The sequence below is a fragment of the Molothrus ater genome, chromosome 3 (genome assembly GCF_012460135.2).
Source record: "Molothrus ater isolate BHLD 08-10-18 breed brown headed cowbird chromosome 3, BPBGC_Mater_1.1, whole genome shotgun sequence".
NCBI classification, from domain to species: Eukaryota; Metazoa; Chordata; class Aves; order Passeriformes; family Icteridae; genus Molothrus; species Molothrus ater.
In genome coordinates, this window is record NC_050480.2 from 73,739,453 (window position 1) to 73,753,411 (window position 13,959).

Here is a 13,959-nt window from a genome sequence, read left to right on the forward strand (position 1 = left end):
TCTGCTGACTGCACTCATCTCCTCATATGGTTAAAGTTATGCATGTGCCCAGGAGCCTCACTGATTTGTGGCCTAAGGTCACATCTATTAAAGCACATAACACAACACTAAAACCTCTCCTACTTATCCAAGCCCTGTTAATCTAAACTACTTTCATGTCTCTGTTCCATTTGGCTAATCAAGGCTTCAGTAGAGTTGTTCTGTGAGGATAAATACCAAAATCAGTTGAAGTCTGCCCTCGACAAAGTGCTTCTGGCTCCCAGAGCCTTTAATGAGAGCCCCGAGTGTAGATCTGAGGTTGGAACTTGGCTCTAATGAAAGGTGGATTTTTCAAGTCTTCTGTGAAGTGCTTCACAAAATGATGGGTTTCAGTTTTTATGCCCACACATCATATTGTACTTGCAGTTACCTTTGGCTGAACGATTCATGGAATTTCTTGCTATCACATCCAAAAAAATGACACATTGAATTGCATACCATCTGCATACATAAGAAAAGATTCTTCTCTAGGACAACACAATGAAAATGCTGCTTGGATTATCCCTCATGTCTCAATTGCAATTTAGCTTTATTTTTCTCAAACTCTTCTTTTGGTGTGTGTTCATTTGGTTCTTTAGTAACCTTGGAGAGCTGAGCATGTCTAACTTTCTAGAACTTCTCTTTGCTGTGGAGAAAAGGAATGACAACCAATTGTTGAAGAAAAATAATTTTCTTGTCAAGGAATGATTTTTCATTGACAATGAAAGCTTAGATAGATACTTATAGATAGATACTTATCGATAGTATAAAATATAATTAGCTCTTGCAACATGAGAAAAACAACAGTTAAAGAAGTGTTCAGTCTGCTGATTTACAAACAAGGTGTGCTCAGCTGTGGGACTACACTAAGAAGATGCTGATGGTGAGAAAAAATCTTGTGCTCATGGTTTGAAAGTACCTTGGTGCATTCAGTAGCTCAATATATTTTCAGTAGTCATATTCTGAGATCTGCAGGACCTGAAACAGCACTAACAGACAGGGCCTCCCTTCTGCAAACCCATTTCTTAGAAAATAAATTAAGAGAATTGTCTAGGATGAATGGAGTGAATTCCTCCCTGGACAGATTTATCTCTTCACATGGACATCAGAAGGGAGATCAGTGGCTAGTTTAGACTAGGCACATAACTTTAAAGGGTTTAAAATTAATGGGGTAAATCACAGCCAGGGTGTCTGGCTGTGTGCTGGAGCTGGTTTCGGAGAGCTGAGGGTCTTCAACACTCAAAGGAGAAATACTCAGGGAGTTATTGCTGTTGAAATCAGGGTTAGGTTCTTCTCAAAGGTGTCAAGTCACTTAAACCAGCCTTCAGGGTGCCCAGCCTGGGGAAATAGGTGGATACCCAAATCTCAGGAATTGTTTCAGCTCTCCTACAGCTGATGCTGCTCCGCAGCCTGGTATGTCCCCATTCAGACCAATACCCCTCTGACTGTACCATGGACCTAAAGGAGTGGTGCTGTAGGATCAATGCCTCTCTAGCCCCTACTCCACCAAGGTGGGAGGTATTGAAGTCTTTCCTGTCTGTTGACTCACCTCTGGGAGAAGAATGAGACCACTTTCACTGCAGTTTCTCCTGCACCAGGCACTTTTTGGAGAAGTGGGTAACTATTTGGAAGTTTTGAATGAAGGGTCAGTGAGCCATGTCCCTGTCTCCATCTCTTCCTCATGTAGGACCAGGTGCATGGAAACCCACTGAAGCCTGAGATCCATGGATGGACATGAGTTCCAACAGTGCATAGCTGAGTAATTCTGAAGCTCTAGAGAAAACTCATTATTTCTGCTAAAGCTCATTTTCTAACTTAACTCTTTCTGAGTGAAGAGTCTGCCTTTTAAGTCCAGTGGGTGTTGCAGCTAAGAGTGTTTAGTGTAGCTGCAAGACTAAAAAGTTTTTGTAAACGGTACCTAATATTTTCAAGGATTCAGACAAGATATGATTAATACCACATTTTGGCACTTGATCACTGCTGAGGCTTTTAAAAATTGAAATAATTGAAAGAACGACATTTAGCCTCAGTCTTTTTGTGTTTAAATTGCTCTGCTAATTTCTCAGTGAAATAGTGTTTTTTGTCTCAATAGGAGTATGCCTTTATCACACAATATGTGCTGATTTCTCAGTAAGAATTATTTTTCAGATCTGACTTTTTAAGTGAGTCCAGGGTCCCAGAGGGATTTAAGCCTCTAATTTTAAATGCAAGCTAAGTGTATAAGTACTTCTGGTAATATGGGCAAGAGTCAATATTTGGTTGGTTTTGTGGCAAGCTCCCTTTAGATCACAAGCATTCAGGGAGAATATTTTCTTGTTTTAATGGACATTTTTCAGAAGAAACATTTTATTACTGGGAAAGGTTTCCTATCTAACACAGATTTTGGGTTAGAATCAAATAAAGCTTAACAATGTGTATTCATTTTTAACACTTAAATCACACATTCATCCTTTTTCAGCGAAGGTAAAAGTTATTAATTCCTTTAATATACAGATTCTTCAGTCTTTGGAAAGAGAGTAAGACAATAATTTTATTGATTTATTTTTTGCCTTCAATTCTAGCACAGCCTTCCTCCCCTTCCAAATTCTTCCTGTCATCATAGCAATTCAGTGCTGCTGATTTAGTGAATTGGATTGAGGGAGACAAGCAATCCAGCGTGTTGAATTTGAACTCTGACCTTCCCTTTGCACTGTTGCACAACTTCTTAGTTTTACTAATCAAAAAGCATTCACCGTCCTTCTCTTTTTTTCAAATGAGCAGCAATTTGAAATATAGAGGGACAGGGAGGTTTTGGAAATGATCAGGAAAAGACACCTGTACATTTTTCTGGTTTGGCTCTGAGTTAAGTGTTTCTTATGGATCTGAAATCTGATATTATTTGCATTGTTCTTCAAATATCAAGATAGGACTAAATTCCTCAAGATTCCTATTATGCTTAAACACTGGAAAATGTCCAAGCACATGACTTCTCATATGCTGTCTTCATCAATACTTGAGCTCTTGGTATATGAATCATGATAAATTGAGATGGACAAGACATCAAGTGCATTTTAGCTCTACAGCAGCTAAATTCACAGGGACTTCCAGTACACTTGTACAGGTTGTGGAAGACCACGTTGCTCATGCTTGAGCTGTGGCGTGTTCAGTGCTTGCTGCTATTCCATTAGGTCATACAGTGGGAAAAAGTACAAAAATAACAAACTTGTTAGTCTGCTAATTGCAGGCTTGTTAAGTGATATTCCATTTCTGGTGTTTCTTTTTCCTTTCCATTTCTCTGATTAATGACTGCTCAAAACAAACACAAAAAAATCTTCTGTAAAAAAATAATAAAATTGCATTGCACCTGAAAAATTTTTTACTAGATTTTCTAATGCTAACCATGAATTCAAAGATGTAGCTACACAACTGAAAACACCACTGCTGTATCCCATTGGATTTATTCATTCAACTGACATCCAACTTTTGAGAAAATCACCAACTTATTTGTGACTTAGGAATGCTCTGAATGTGATTTTCTAACTGAAAATTCTATTTTTTATGTTCTTCTAGAACAAGAATTGCCTGTGTACTTAAGACCTTTCCCTTCTCTGTGCTTTGTGATAGAAACCTGAATTTCAGTGGAAGGTTTCCTATGGATTTTGAGGACTTCTGGATAGACTTAAAACAGTAGGAACTCTCAAACCTCTTCTTTCAGTGGGAGAAAATAATTTTGTTTCACTAGCTCATGAGGGAGGGCTTTTGTGAAATGAGTTTTGTTCTCTCTTTACCTCAGATGAATTTGTAAGATGATTTTGATAGCAAGTACTTATTAAGCAACATTTATTACTATGGACACCTTCATGTAGAACAAGACAATTTTGTGTTAATCTATTTCAGTCATTGTTTCAATATTACTGTATTTCACAAAAAGCCCCACCCAGGAACATTCAAGGCCAGGCTGGATGGGGCTTAGAACAACCTGGCCTAGTGGTAGGTGCCCCTTGCCATGGAGAAGGGTTGGAACAAGATGATATTTAAAGTCCCTTCAAACTCAAACTATGCCATTACTATGTGAAAAATCTCAAGTGTTTTAATAGCTACTTTTAAAAAGATTTTCCTGCTGTAAACCAGAAGGCCTTTCCTGCAGAATGGACTTTGTATTGGAGCACAAGTCAAACCCTTTGCAATTTTCCTTTCAAAAAGCACTTAATTATGTCACTAAAACAAAATAGAAGAATTTAATAAAAAAAAAATGGCCCTAGTTCTGTGTTGTGAAATTTACCTCCTGATGTGGTCTCTGAGCAGACCAATGCAAGACTTCCTTGCAAGTCATGCAGGCTGCACCTCATGTAACTTATTGATGTGCTTCTGAAATATAAGAAGACAGATCTGGAGGCTGATATTTGTTGTGCAAAGATTATTACTCTTTGAAAAAGAAAACATATTACTCTTTGAAACTCAGGCAAGTGGCATTGTGGGAAGGTATAACAGAGAACAATTGAAAATAAAAATAAGGGAGAGCTCCAGAACTAACCAGAGCGAAGACCCCAGCCAGCAGCCTCTTTCCAGCTATGCTGTTCAAACATGTCTGCAGTTTAATGAGCCTTTTACCCCTTGTAACTTTACCATTCCATGAAAGATACTCACAAATGAAATTCATCAGTTTGACATGGAAGGATGCCACTTATGGGCAGAATTTTTTTTTTTTTAGTCTGGGGACAAAAAGCTTTTGCAATTGCAACTTGCTACTTTGAAGCTGTGGTGCCCATGGCTTTTGTAAACCAGTAAGATTCATTGATTTCAAGTCAATTAATTATTTCCTCAGAAGTTTTAAACTATAATAAAATTGTGCCTGTGAACATGGAAAGCCATGTCCTCACATCCAACTTTAGTCACTGGGACTTTCTCGTTCATAGCTCATGGTGGGAGACCTTACTTAGCTTTAGTGTCCCCTCATTGACTATTGGTGGTGCCTGAGTGAGTGGACAGCCTGTCCCTCTTCTACATGGCTATGGTATGATGAAAGGAATCCCTCATACTATGAGCAGAAAACAAATGGATTGAGGAGGGAAAATATTGAAAGCTGTACTCTGCTTTAAATGAGGAACACCATTTCAACATGAAGAGTGGGTCTAATCCACCATCTTTTTTCTTTACAAATTACAATGGTGGTTTACTGCTTTTCCTTTTCTTTGCCATGGGCATATACAAGATGCTTTGATGACTAACTAAAGTATTCTTAATGGTTTACTTTTCATTAGAACCCCTTCATCTCCTAATTATTAATTTTAACTAGCTTCTGTCTACTTTTTTATGTAGTTCCTCGTTATTTATATTAAAAGACTCTTCATTAGGCTTTTTGCACATGGTGTACAAGACTTTATATCCTTGCTTAACCAAACTGGCCTTTGTTGCCCTTTTCTGTGTTTAGATTATAACCAGGATGAATTTCACTTGTGGTCTCTCCAGCTGTTTTTTATGTAGTTCCCACTTTTCTGCAGCAGATTTCCTTTACATTAGAAGATTCCAATCCAAATTCCATAGGGTATTTTGCCTTCTCTTTAAATCAGCTTCCCTTCATGTTTCTCTTCCACAGGTCCTAGCTCATATGAATCCTACAAATGCTGTGTTATAATTAGAACTATGTGAACACAGTGCTTCCATTTCTCAGAGGTTCCTGCAAACATTTGCTTTGGGTTTCATCCATATGAACTCCCATTCCTTGGTAATTTTGACTTTGAATTGCATATGTGAACAAATCAAACATCACTGAGGTCAAACTCAGCTCCAGCAAATCAATGTTAGGAAGCCCTGAAAAAAAAACCCAACAAAACCACCCCCAAAAACCCCATGAAATTTTACATTCTTTGAGGTAGAATCCATAGAGCTTAAATGTTGACATCAGTAGTTACCTGCCCGTACTGAAATTTTAACCCTAGAAAATCAGTGCTTGACTTCTCAGACATAAACAGTGAAGGGGTTATATATATATATATATATATATATATATATATATATATATATATATATATAATATTTACATAATGTATATAACAATATTTATATTATGTATATATATATCGTGAGCCCCTATCCTACAGGGGTTCACGGCTCGTTGTTTTAGCCTGGAGCACAGTACCTGGGCACACCTTCCTGTCTCGACAGGCTGGGTGAGAGCTCCCTCTCCTGTTCCGTCTGGATCAGGTTGTGCCCTCGTGACCCCCACATCTCACGAGGTAGGTTTTCCTGGTATCAGACCCAACACAGTGAGCTTGTTTTCGAGGTTAGGAGTTACCTGCCTTTCACAATAAGAAACTGTTCCACTCTCCATTTTTGTAATTTTTTTTATCTCTCCAGTTAAACAGCAAACTCTGTTGAACGAGACAGCCCAAACTGCTGAACACCAAGCTGTGCAGTATTTCTTGAAAAGGTCTTTCAGTGTAGAATAGGAATGTTGGAAGATCTTATTCCCCATTTTATTTAGGTGCTTCTGCGTCTTTCAAAAACAATGACCAAAAAAAAAACTGAAGGAAGAGAAATTGAAACTTTAAAATAATTAACTTATTTATTATTTTATATCTCTTTGTAGGATGAAAGAATGAAAACAGACATACAAAGTGAGAGGCATAAGAATGTTTGTACTGAAATCACTAAAAATTGTGCAATTTTCTGTCTTAAGAGAGGTGATAATTTTGCTATGATCTCTCACTTTAATAGTTACATATGCATTGAAATTCTAACTTGTCAAAATTGATTTAAAATATGTTAATGCCTTTTCCACTATTCCTTGAATCTATTCCTTGGATCTATTCCCAAATCTATTCCTTGAATCACGAAACTGTGCTCTTTTTTTGTGAAGCATCCCAGCCATAAAGGACACAAAAATTGCACCATTAATCTTACAATTATCAGTCTCTTATTCTTACTGTGTGGACAAGCCTACAGATGGAATGTCATCTCCTCACTCCTGAGTTTGGCAATTGCTGTGAGTTACTGCCCAGGCACCCAACATAGTTTGTGGTCACTGTGTGTTGGATCTGGAACTGTTTAAAAAGGTTGGAATCGACTTAAAGCTTCATGTTGGTTGCTTTAGGAAGAGGGTAGCAAAAGGGCAGGAGAGCTTTAATTTATCTAGTGAGTATTGTTGACATTTTTTGTGTTAACAACGTTAGGAAGTTGCTGACAGTTTGTTTTCTTTATTTTTTTGTGTTTTGCTTAGAATTCTTCAGTGGGAATGGAGTTTTTCATGTCAAATGAAAGCAAATTGCAAGTCACAACAGAGTATAAGAGAAGGTGGAATTTTCCTTTCCAGACGTGGCATTTGCTGGAAACCATAAAAATGAAATAACAAATTACAGAATGGAGATAATAGCATTTTAGAAAGCCACATTAAATTAGAACAGTTGAAGGCAAATTCTTTGCAGCCGCTAGCGCCAAATTATGGACAGAAAGCCAAGAGGATTCTTAAAGATCTCTCTCTTAATTAATGTAACATTTTCCTTGTTGGCCTGCAGATCTGCCAGTGTGAACAGCGTGTGTCTTCCCCACGGGCTGCAGCTGTCTCGTTTGTTCAGCTTTGGGAGCCGTGGGACGGTTTTCCTGCCTGGGACAGGTTGGGATGGGGAGGGAGGCAAGGGCGGTGGGAGCCCACTGGAGGGCAACCGAGCTCCGTCTGTGTGACCCCCGCTCCTGCCTGACCCTTTGGAAAGAGTTTTGATCTGAACTCTAATAACAGCTTACATTTCCACGTCCGTATTAGATCTGGAGTTTCATAAAGCCAGGCCAGCGCTATATGTTTTTGCTCTCTCAAATATTACATCGTCTATTTATACTGTGTGTTTTTGTAGCCCATGATGTAATATGACAAAATTTCAGCCATGTGCATCACACATGCAAGTCCGAGCACAGCTGGGTTGTGTAGCATGGCTGAGGTAATGTCAAGAAATTTCATATTATATTTAAAATGACACCTGTAAAAATAATCTTCAATTTGTAATTTAAATACTGTAATACTCAATTATGTGAACTGACAGGAAGTGTCCCAGTGGTTTTAGAAAATAACATTCTTTTATCCATCGAACCTTTGATGCATTTTTGAGCAGCCTTAATGGAAGATCAGATCATGACCTTCTGCTTTGAGAGAACACAGTCAGGGGAGGAATAAGATTTTCTCCTGCAGCAAGGTGAAGTCTTCTCTCTGCATATATTTTTGCTTTCTTGGAATGCAATGTCAGCTGTGCTCACTTCATCATTATCCAAGCTCAAGGAAAGCTCAAAACTGTAAATCTAGCCTAATTTCTAGTTGTGTGCCCTGCTTACAGCAGCACATGCATGTCATTTGTAAGTATATATCCTGCTTTACTCCTAATGAGAGGCTTCGAAGGTTTTCCTGCAGTCTGCTTCAGTAGCAATCAGTCTATTAATGTGGGAGTGAGGCTTGTGATTTGGCCACTGAAAAAGCTCAGGAGTCTTCCAGATGCAGGAATAAGTTTCAGAGATCTACTGAGCTGCTTCTTAAGTATGTCTCCTTTGCTTATTTGGGGGTGGGGGAGTTGTAGGAGAATGACAAGATGTAGGCTTTGTGCAAGTAGGTTATGAATGTGATAGCTCTGGGACTTCCCCCACTGTAAATTACACCTTCTTCTCTAGTTCTGTGGCATTTCCCTTATCCAAGAGCTGTTTCTTAAGCCTCTTGTGAGCCTTAATATCCAACCCCCCAACTTGTACCTGTTAGTGGCTTCTGCAAAATCTTAAGAGATTTCTCTTACGTCCTTTTCCATCATGAACTTTTGAAATACCGAATGTGACTTCCAGAGAGTTGTGCTTTGTGCCACTTAAATAAACTCTGTTCTTTCCATTCAACTCTGGTAACCTGATACTGCACAATAAATGCTAATAAGTTTCCTGCAGAGTAGTGCTCTTAAGACAGCTTATTTTTCATCCCTCCTTTCATGTTGTTCCCTTATTGATGACTCAGTCCATACCACAAGTGTTCTTAAAGAAGATAAAATGTAAATAACAGTGGAAGATGCTGGTCTGATAAGGCACTCAGAAGGACACAGGAAATGCTTCATAAAGAACATTTCTTCTGCACCCGAAGTTGCCCCTTTTAAGGCTGTTACTGCCTATTACTAGTTGGAGGCCATTAAGGACAAAGTGTTGCATTAAATAATTAACAACAGCAAATTAAAGATTTGGTCTACTGCAAATCAAGGACATATGCCTTTACTGACCACCTTGTAGGCTGAGCAGGGTTTTTTTTCTATTCATAAAAAGCTTTCCCAATCACATTCTTTGTGGGTGAAACTCACCTGCAATATTGCATGAGAAGGCCTGAACGACCCCTGTAGATACACACTGGGGAATCAGTAGCAAAAAGAGTGGGAGGGCTTTGTCTGGCAGGTAGGAACTCTGTGAAGCGTGAATCAAATGTGCAGTAACAGTCTGCCATGGCTGCACAGGCAGGAGCCACCAAACCTTTGTGTCCCTTTGCCCTGTCCAGAGAAGGGTGGCCTGTTACTGAGGGCCTCCAAGGGCACCCTTGCCCATGTCACAGGTCTTCTCCTTTCCTCTCCTACAGCTCCCATGGACTGAGTTTCCTTCCTTGGACATTGCTGTGGTGGTAAGGGGAACCCTGCATCCATCCATGTGTGCAGGTTTCAGGAAGATCATCTCCCTGCAGGCTGTGTGGAGCAGCCCAGGGAGGGGACAGACAGGAGACAGGGCCACCTGCACGGAGGGAGAAGTGGGTGCAGGAGAGGGAGGGCTGCTCTCTGGGGCAGGCAGCAGTGTCAGCTGGGCTCTGCGGGAGACACTGAGCTGTTTGCTGCTATTGCTGCAGGAGGCTGAGTGTGGCAGTGCTGTGGGGAGGAGACAGCTCACAGGCACAACAGCAGACAGTGCCTGCCCTGGAGAGCTCCACACCGATGCTTCAAGGCAAAGAACAACCCAGCTGAGCCCTTTTTAATGCTTGGTGAGGAAGGAGAGCACATCTTTCCCTGCTGCCTCACATGACAGACAACAGGAAGGAAGTGCTCTGCTCTTAAAAATTTGTTTCAGTCTCATGTTTTGAAAGAGCAGGTCACTTCAAAGTCCCACCATAAAATTACCAGATGCCATCTGCTTGTTACAAATGTGCAAGGGAAATTATTGGTGCTTCTGCCATGTTTCTGTGATCCAAATGTATGTATGTGCCAATTATTTATTTTATTTTTAAACAGACTTGTTCAGTTGTCTCTCACACTTCCAGTGCTTCTTACACTGAACATCTCCTTGGGATGTCAGCCCTTGGGGTAGGAGACCACATGTGCCTGCACTGCTCTGCTCATCTGTTTGTTCAGATGTAAAAGGACCTTAGTGTCCATGACAAAACCCAGGGAGGGCAACTGTCAGGTTCCATGTGGTGCAAACGTGTTTTTTGGTTGAAGCAGGCTAAATCCAGTGGCTGATATTGTGCAGCTTTCTTAACAGTTGTAAGCCACAAAGCAGTTCAGGATAGGGGCCCTTTATGTGCTATTTCCAGAGCTGATGGCCTGGCAAGATTGTTGGCTTGTCCTGCTGTGCATCTCAGACTACAGACTTTTACCCATATGCTCTATTAGCAACCTTTTTTAGACAAAGTTTTAAAATCCTCAGTCACTTCAACTGTCTCATTAGAGCTGAGAGGAACAGGATTCAGTTCTTCTGTCTGCTGTTGTCACTGAAAAAGTTGCTCATCTTGCTAAAATTCAGGTACCTAGTGCAAGACATTTATTCAGATTTTGTCTTTAGTCAATGCAGAGCTACTTGCAGGTCCAAAGGGCATTTTTTCCCAGTTGTTGGGACCTGCAGTAGGATGGGTTGGAACACGATAATTTATCTCATTTGTAGAGGGAGGTTGAACAAGAAGCTTGGATTAGATTGCTAACTTTTACAGCACTAGGGTGGTATGACCTCTGCATTTAAATCCTTACTGTCAGAGTGCTTTCTGTGAACACTGGGTAATAATAAAACCTCTGAAGGGATTGTCCTACTAGGTTAATGGAGCATGGTCTCAATCAGAGCTTTAAAAATGCTTCCTTATAGAAACAGTAACTGATCTCAGTGGGGTTATTCCTGATTTATGCCAGTGTAAGAGAAGGACTGCTTCTCAGGTTTCCTATTGCATTCAAGCTAGCTAATTTTTCACATTCATAACAATTTGGGGCTGAGTGCTTTACTTATTTGTATGACGTTTACATTTATTTTTAACTAGTACTTGTTAAAAATAAACTTTTCATCAGTGAACAGTCCAGGGTGGACAGATGACTCACATGTGCTAGTGGGAATGGGATGAATCAGCAGCACCATTTGATTCATAGCATAGTCTTTCGTAGAGCAGCTGCATCTGGAAGGACTGGACATGCTCCATGTTTTGGTGTGTTACAGACTTGTCCCCAGCATGACTGGCTTCCTCTGTCAGATGTCACAGCCATGGGGCTCACTGCACTGTGAGGTTCGGAAGAACCTGTGCCAAGCCAGTACTGGGTGTGTTTTCAGTTCTCCCTGGTATCAATACATGCTTCCCACAGCAAACTGACTTGTTCTGGCAGTGCTGTCTGTGCAGAAAGGCCAAGCCCAGCCCTGAGACAGGCACCTGAAGCTGTGGGGGCTCAGCTCCTGGTCTCCACTTCTGCCTTTGGTGGTGCTGGGACACCAGCTGGGCATGACCTTTGCTATTGCCCCTGTGTGTCACCTGAGGTTGGCTATGCCCAAGTGCAGTGGAAATTTACTTTCTACATCCATGCACTCCCAGGCATTTCCAGGAGATCAAACCCCCCAAAACACAATGTGGCCATGATCAGTTATTACTGTACCCTTAAAGTTATATTGAGTCTACAGATATACATATTTATGCCTTTCTGTTAACCCAACTATGTGTTTTCAGACCTTAAATCTGCAATACATTTTTTATATTTGTTATTGAGAGCAGATGTGCCCAAATCCAATCATATTCTACTGAAGAATGTCAGGGTTGTGAGAGGTCGAATGGTGAATGCCTTTCAATCTCAATTATTATTTCCTCCACTCAATTGCCGCAGCAGGGAGACTACAGTTGTTAATAGAGACCTTAAAAATATTCAAATATTTTATAGATCAAAACCTCTCTTGTGCTCTTTGTTTTGCCTCCTTCTAGTCTTGAAAACTACTCTGGCTGTGCTGCTACTTCATCCTGGGACTGGAGCTGATCCTTTGTCCAATACTCCAACTAGGAGCACAGAGGACATACTACACCTGCTTTAGAAAGTCCTAACCCAGAAACCAACCCCTTTTGGGGACATGTGACCACACACCCTGCCATCTGTCCTGCAGATGCATGGCCCTTCTGACAGGACCTTGCCTTGCTTGTTGGTCTGCATCCACCTCTGCCTTTTCCCAAAGGGAGGGCTCCCAGGGGCCTTAAATGGAAGGCACCAAAAGGAGTTGCAAAATACTTTAAAATTCTCTTTCCTTTCTGAACTATGGATGTGGCAGAGACCAAAGTGGATGGGAAAAGTGCTGGAAGGAGAAGGGCACAGGAGCCAGGTCTGTGCATAAACACAGCCCAGGAATACAGCCTTAGTTTCCTCTGCTGTGCTCTGGAATGGTCAAGGGATGCATTTAGATTTCTTGCAGGCTCCATGGAAACAACCATGCTGAAGACTAGAAAAGTCCAATTTTAGATCTATGACAGGTTCTTCCCTTTCCTTCTGGGGCCTTGGAAGGAGGATTATGGAAGAAGATGTGATTAATGCCCTCTCTCTGGGAGGAAGAAAACATGATTGTGCATTCTTTCCTAGTCCCGTCCATCATCTGCAGTGATGCTCATGGGAAAGCTTATTTCTCCACAGGCAACATTTGCAGAACTAATTTCCAAAAAAAAAGGAGTGACTTTAAATAAAACAAAACATAATTTTGCAATTATCTGCAGTGATTTAACATTTATTGATTTTCTCAGTCAGAATTTTTTTCCCTCTCTCTTCAGAGCAGCTATTTAATACAACTGCTCAGTTTTTCCTGTGTTTTTTTTTTTTTTGCACTGAAAATGTGTGGTGGGCAAACTGTAACCATGGCAGATATTTGAAGGGTAATTGGGAGGTTTTAAAGCATGTATGAGCTTTGTTACCCCTTCTTGTCCTTTCTCAGTCAGGCCCCCATCTCTTCTGTGTGCTGCAAATGATGAATATTTCTTCTATTGATTTCTTGACTTTCTAACTAAAACACTAACCAGGCATGGAAAAAAGCTCAAAAACATCTTCGGTTTGGAAAGGATAGGTAAATAAATGCAATATCCTGTGTCAGGAGTCTTGTCATGTTGAAGAGCACTAATAGTCCTGAGGACAGGGCTACCAATGAGCTTCAGTAACTTGGGTGTTAGGGCAGGCCTGTTTATATTCCTTCCAAATCAGCTGATTTTAGGGGACTGATAGAAAGCACCACTGTTGAGAAGTGATACCAAATCCAAAGTCATCAAATTCAGCACGTGATACTTCACCCTTTCCTTCAAATATTAAAGTCCCATTCTGTGCTGTTCTCGACATGCCAGGAGCCTTTACCTGAAAACACTGACAGGATGGTGAATGTCATACTTGGTTTGGAAAGAAAATAGCTTGGGAAGGGACCTGGAAAAGTGCTTCCCACCCCTTAGTTTATTCAGAAAGTAAGCCAGTGGGAAGCAGAGGAAATCTCTGCATTAAGGCCTCTGCATCATCTCACTGCAGGCAGGGGCAGACTTATAATCACTTACAATGGTGGAAGCTGGTTTCATTTTCACTAATTAAAATTAAAACATGCTCAGTGAGTTTAACACCTGGAAAGCCTTGGGGCTAGTAAGGTTTCTCTGTCTGCTTGAGACAGTGAGCAGGACTCCCAGCTCCTCCTAGGCACCTCCAGGGATGCTGAGGAAGCCCCCAAGGCTTTTGCTGCATTTGTAGCAGTGGTTGAGAGGGGTCACAGCTACTGAGA